We start from the raw sequence: 7,181 nt of genomic DNA, 5'->3' as shown, positions 1-7,181 counted from the left end.
TGAGTTTAGTTCATCTCTTCTTACAATGGCCTCTTGCCCTCATATGTGTCTAATGAGCCCAATGTTGCTCGTGCTGTGGACAACTGGCTTGAGGACTTCCTGAATTCCTTGAATTTTATAGCAGCACGAAAGTCAACTTTTTAGTGTGTTAATGGCCCCAACTGTAATGGAGTGTGGGCTGGGAAATGTGCTTGACTCTCAACCATGAGACAACGTACCGGTCTGGGTGACCGCCTGCAGCATGTCTGCACATGCAGAGTGAATTTCCAAACCCCACGTTATAAAAGTCCCAACAAAGAATGATGCAAAATATTCCAAATCTTTGGAGACAACTTGGGATCAGCAGATCCTTCTTGCCTTTCCTTGCGGGAGTAGCAGCCTGACCAGGTGAAACATGAGCAGGAACAGTCCTAAAAGCAAAGAGTCCATCTAGTGGTCACTGAAAGAAATCTCAGTTTTACATTTACAGCAGTCACAGTTATCACAGCCGTCCGGTGTAGCACACAAATGAGCAGTGGTGCATTTGTGTGAGTGTTTACCTCTGACATCTTGGACTTAATGAAATGTTGCACTGCGTCATAAAGGTACCAAAATACAATCCTGTAGGTCTGATAATGGAGATACAAAATCCACCAACATTTTTTTTATTGCACGGCCATCAGATTTTTCATTAATAAGCTGATCTTTGCAGGTCAAAGGGAGAATCGATGGTGAATGAATTACCTGCTTTGTCCGAGTGAAGGGATTGTTTTCACACATGACCGGAACACCAGAGATAATCAATCCCCTGGAGGACTGTACTCCTTCGACAACCGCCACTTGAACACAATTTCCAAGGAATATTGTTTTGCTTTTGTTTGGTGCTATGGTGCAATTTCCTCACGTACGATTAAATACTTGAACGTAACTTTGTCAAACGGAGATGCAGGATTTGACTCTGCAGGTACAGCGACTGAGGTTATGCTTAATTATGTCATCATCCAGAGAGTGTCTGGCCAAAATAATTAGCATCAGAAGAAATTGCAGGCACATACTTTACATATCCACATCATATGTTAAGCGTACCCTGAATTATCATCCCCACATGCACATACTTGGTCCCATACTCATTTCCATGTACACGAGGCCCAAGAGAACACGGCGAGAACAACACAACCTAGGTGGGCTGTCTTCCGCTCTCAGGGTTTGGACGAAGCAAACGATGAGGGAAATTAGAAGAGAGGGAGACTGAGGAGGCTGGAGGAATAACAAGTGTGGGTGTTGGAGAAATAATTATTCACAAGTGTCCAGGAAGGTGTAAGAGAGATTGAACGGGGGGAACAGAAAAATAAAACAAGGGACACAGAAGATAATTTGTATTGAGAAAGCCATCGCAGTGTGACCACTTGGTAGTTCCCAGGGCAGGAATAAATTAATTTACTTTCTACCTGAATACCATTACAACAGAAAATACTTTTTCCAAGATGCAAATCTAACAAGGACTCCACTGCTCACTGTGTTACAGCATTACTGGTGTCAGAAACATTTTATAAAAACTCACTGAAAATTTAAACAGGGTTCCATTTGCTGAAAAACTCCACAGAACTTTGGAATAAATTATATATAGCTTTCAATTAGAAAATATGTTTTTCTAGTATTTTCCCCTCAAAGGCTAGCGTTTTGTTCAATAGCGAGAAGATTACACCATCGGTGTGACCTAGAATGTACCCATTCAGCAAGCTGACTTTAAAGAGAAGAGAAAACTCATTTGTTTGTGTCTTCACGTGTGCCTTGATTAATCATCTTGGAAAACTAATTGTGGCTACAAAGAGCATTAAAGCCACAATGGTTACTATGTGAGTTTTAAATCCCATTATACAATAATTGGGTATTAAGCTGAAACTGCCTCCGAAGTCATCACACATCCAAGAAAGAACTGTGCGCCTAATTATTCCTTCTGCAGGCTCAGATCCTTCATCTTCCCACTGGGCTTTTCTTCAGTTCCTGGTCAAATCAACTGGCACGCAGTAATTGGTGTGTCTTTAGCCCTGTGGCAAAAGGAGGAATAGTATGTGTGTGCATGCAAGCATGCAAGCATGTGTGCACCTGTGTGTGCGTATGTTTGTGGGTGGAGAAGTCGCCACTGGACCATGCAAATTTGTTAAGTCTTACAACAGCTGCAGGAAAAATCCTTAATTTGACAGTCCAGTGGTTCTATTTAGACACCTTCCACTTTGGAGCACACACACATGCACACACTCTTCAAAGAAGTAAATACTATGTTCTAAAAAGGTATTTTATTAGGATTTTTCTTTTATGTGTTGAGGTTTATGTGTATATGTTTATTTATGTGTGTGTATATACACTATATATGTGTATGTATTTTATAATTCTTCTTCTTCTTCTTCTTCTTCTAATTATTCCTAATAGAGCTCAGGCCTTAAATCCACAAAAAATTTTCAGTTATCATTTGAGGATTTTGGTCACCTCCACCTATGTGAGCCGTGCAGGCTGATTCCTCCTGTTCCCTGTACGTTAGAATCTGCTATGCTAAGCTTCTCATCACCTCTCCTTAAGAAAGTGAAAAAGGATATCTGCACAAAATAATTATTCTAACACTCAATAAAGAAATAAAAAAGGATGCACATCTGAACCATTAATATCTGTTGAACACAGTTGCCATTCATGCCATTTATCTATGAAGCAGCTTTCTAGACAGCCCCACTGTGAAATATGTCGGAGTGAGCCTATTTGAAAGTACAGCAGTATTTCTTAAAAAAATTCACAGCGAGCAAGTGGGAGTGATGATGATGTTTCTATCATGCAACAGATGCAAACTTGTATTTCCCTTTTGATTATTTTATTCTGAAGGAAAATAAAGATTGCTGCTGATCAGTAGCTTCTTCTCCCAGCTTCTTCAAACTCTGTTGTTTCAGCAGCAGAATTTATAAGTCATGTTCTGCCTCCTGTGTGCTCAACCTGCGCGCTATCCCTTGTTTTAGTGTTCCAAATATTTTCCTGTTTTACTGAATGCATGTAACCCAGATAATCTCCAGCTTGCGTTCGCATATGTGATAGACAAACTCATGTCTGAAAACAGTATCAAACAATCAAGGTTTTAAAAAAACAAGAAAAACGGTTAAAAAAAAACATTCTGGTAAAACGTGGAGCGTATATTTCCTGTCCACCTCCTCCCTCCTGTGGAACTAAAGGAGATGTCACCCTGATCCAGACGATAACCACTCCTGACACTTCACTCATCTGAATTTCAAGCAGGGGAGGCGAAGGGGACAGGACTTGCTCCAGGGAGACAGGGTAATTCTTGAGGGAGGGACCATGGGTCAGCACACTGATGTGACGAAGGCAGGAGGTGCCATGATAAACAGAACACAGCCCAAAAATTGCACAGGAGTGAGAGGTCGTTGCCGAGGCAAATGCTTTGAATAGCAATTGAAAAATGATGTAATGAACCTGAGAATCACAGGGAATTCACTTGCACTGCTTTGCTGCACAAACTGGGAGTGTTAACGTGGACTTATACCCTTGACCCGTCTTTTACCACGGTTACGGTCAAATGAATGACATGCATCAGCAAGAGATCTTAGGGACCTGCAAGCCTGCTTAATGGATTCACACCTCAGCTGCTCGAAAGACTGGAGCACTTACTAAAGTACGACTGACCGATAAAGATGGAGACACTCGGAGAAGGAAAAGGGGACACAGAGAGGTGGTGTCAGACAGGAGGGTTTAAGAAAAAGGTTCAGAGGAGGCATGAAGCTTCGGAAATGTTCAGCAGTAAAAAGCAGTAAGGATGTTTTTGCCTTTCAAGCAGAGGTTTGCCATTTCAGGAAATACAATGATTTGCTTTTAAGAATTACACAATAAGTTATATACCAAACTATTATCTCATGGTAGCCTTATTTTAACCTTGCAGAAGTGAGAGTGGTGTCAGATCCTCTCCAACTCTTCACTAGACCAGTGTTTCTCAACCTTTCCCAGACGTGACCCACCGATGTAATCAGGCTGGACCAATTATTTAATGTTTTTATCTCCACGAAAATCTGGCAATCCCCAGAAACTATCATGTGACCCCTGTGGAGGTTAAGACCGCCAGGTTGAGAATCACTAGACTAGAAAAAATACTTTTCCCAGAATGTTGATGGTCAAACTCCTTTTACAGGAGGTTGTATCTTCAACTGGAAGAGAACATGAGAAAAGATGGTGAAAATCACAACTGGAACCAAGAGGAAAAAGAGGCCAGACAGAAAACCTGTGTCCTGTGTGGCCATTTTTTTCCAATGTGATGAAACTGAATATTCATCATTAAAGACATAGTTGTCATATTGACTTTCAGAGTGTGTGAGGATTCAACGATTGTAACACACAAGGAAACACTCCGTGTTAAAAACAGCTATTAGCCGCCAGTAGCCTTTGCGCTGCATAGAGAATAAGATCCCTTTTTTCTAACTAGTTGAGTTGAACAGGGTAAGTAAAAAAATAAAACAGGAAGTGAGCTGGAAATGTGCCAAAACCGAAACAAAAACATAACTTTCCTTGAGGAACAGGCATTGACCTGTATTGTTGATGCTGGCATGCAGCTTTCTACATGGAATCATCTAGCCTACGTCTAAGCTAGATATTAAGCTGACTGCTATGTAATATTCTCAACATGATGAAACTATTCATAAGGTCACTGTTGCAATTGTGAGTTTAATTAAAGTTTACTGATGTATGTAAACTTGCTTTAGCTGAAGCATTTGTCTCACAACCATTGAAGCAAACCACAATTTACCAGCACATGGCACCGTAGGTGTGCTCCAGCATTGCACAGCATCTCTACAGATTATCCTCCACATTCATACACATGCATTTAAAAAGCAGCTCCTTGCAAATGTAAAAACCCTTGTTTCACCTTTATCTCTCGACAGAAATTGAGATTTTATGATTGAAATGCAAATCGCGAGCCTCTAATTGGTGCAGCAGTGCCTCACATTCCCAGGTGAATTGAGAGTGTGATGGCTGAGGGGGTAGCGAAGTCCCACAGCTAAGCTAGTGGAAGGTAACAAAAATAACAAGTAGCTTTCAGTCTTCTCTGCCTGTGACAGCCCTAATAACAGCCCGGCTGGACCTAAGGGAAGAGCAGACAGGAGCTCCGTGGCTAGGAGAGAGTGGCTCTTACGGTTTGTCTTCCTCCCAGCGTGCAGACAGAAAACCTAAATCCAAGGTGGATTAATGTAATACAGCATGAAATCCATATTATTACTGTATCAACACAATATTTGCCTACTACAGAATGAGAAAGAGTTTATCCCTGAGGATAAAAAGATCGTTGTTGGTTCGATAAAGACGGGACTTGAGTCAGATATGTTCGTGGGTGTTATTATCTCGAGAGTAACTGTTACAGTCTGTTAAAGTCATGCAAATTTCCTCTGCCCTGCCAGCTATATTTTAGATCAAAGAGTTAATGAGTGTTTCAGGCGGAATTATACAGCAATTCCCAGTGTCAGTTTGCTCAGGAAATGATCTCACGGCTTTGTCCACAAAGCTGGAAAAAAACAGCTTAACTGTAGCTACTTGCAGAAGGTATGCCCCGCCACACATGATGTTTCCCAATTTGTGGGGATACAAAAGTTTGAGCCTCCCAACCATTTCAGGAAGCAGCTGGGTGAAGACGGAAAATGAGATGTTAACATCGAGGGAGTAAACAGATTACTTCACACTGGATCATTTGATTTTCACCCTCTCCTGGCTCCGTTCCAAATCCCCAGGTCCTCATGGCAAAGTCGCAAAGCAGCTGCTCTTCTAATGACTCCAAAATATTAGTTGTGTGGCTCTGACTGCTAAGAGTTGCCCTAATAGGACTAAAAGGAAAAACATCATCTTAGACAGACTAATGTACATGTATGTCTTATCACTGAAGAAGAATATAATTAATTGTGCACACAGGGATTTAGGGTCAACACATGCAGTGACCTTTCTTTAATTTATTCTCAATTTTCCTCAACTGTGGTGTTGCTGGGCCGATAAAGGATTTTCATGTTTAATACTCAATATTCAGAATAAAATCATCCTTGGGACTTCAGCCTTCTTATTATCTTAAGTGTGTGTCAAATGGGTAAAACTTGATTACGTGAAGAATATGTATTTTCTATTTAAATATTTTGCTCTTGCTGATAGATTGATGACACCTGATTTACCTACTAATCCCACAACTTTCTGAATGTATGCGGAAATGTGACCTGTTCATCTTATTGGCTTTACGCTAGGCGTTTGTATCGTTAATGGCACAGGGAAGTGCGGTGTGGGATTTGGTGGGATTTGGACACGTGATACATTCAATAATAATAAACATTGAATAAATAGGCCACCAGCACTCTGCTCTCCTTGAAGAGTAAAGATCTGGCATCAGATTGGTTCATAATACTCAACAATGCCCGACCTGGCCTTTTCTGCAGTATTAGGAGCATTTCTGATGCTGGTATCGGTATAGGAACATCTCATTCACTATTCTATAGATCCTTGTTCAAGTATGAGTTCAGAAGTGATGTTCATAACTGAAGCAATACGTCTAACAATGTAAGACCTAGCGTGAATGCTCATCGGTTCTAGCACAGAGCACTGATCCAATACAAATAGCCTGGAGGCGTCTGAACCAGACGTTCCCTTCAGCTCTTATTTGGTTGTGTTGTTTCTAATCCCCAGACGCTCTGCACTTTTAATAAGGTACTTTCCTAATGTACCGCGTGCAGTTGTATTCCTAAAGGTTTCTGCTCCCAGTCCCACACAGAATGCTGTGTCATGCTATACGAACACTACCTTCAAAGCATTTTAATTATACTTTAGTGGATACACAGTTCTTGAGAGACCAGACACCTAATATCACATTAGAGATACTTTTAATTCTTTAGAAAACAGATAAACACACTTAAGCAAAACTTGACAATCAGAGAAAGTGTAGGAGGATGTAGAAACGTAGAGGATGGTGATAAGACAGTCGACTGCTTTGAGTTCAGCAAGTTCAGAGGCGAGGGGGGATTTAAACTGCTTTATCCAAAAGTCTGCTCAAGAGAGTAAAAAAAAAAAGAATAACTGACTTAGGATGTACCGCAGGAAAAGCCTCAGGATCAAGCCAACAGAGCCTGTGAGTAGATCTACTCACAGGCTCTGTTGGCTTGAAACAAAGGTTTGATAAATTACATTTT

This window comes from Platichthys flesus, chromosome 8 (genome assembly GCF_949316205.1).
Source record: "Platichthys flesus chromosome 8, fPlaFle2.1, whole genome shotgun sequence".
Taxonomy (NCBI): domain Eukaryota; kingdom Metazoa; phylum Chordata; class Actinopteri; order Pleuronectiformes; family Pleuronectidae; genus Platichthys; species Platichthys flesus.
Note: the sequence above shows the minus strand (reverse complement) of the source record.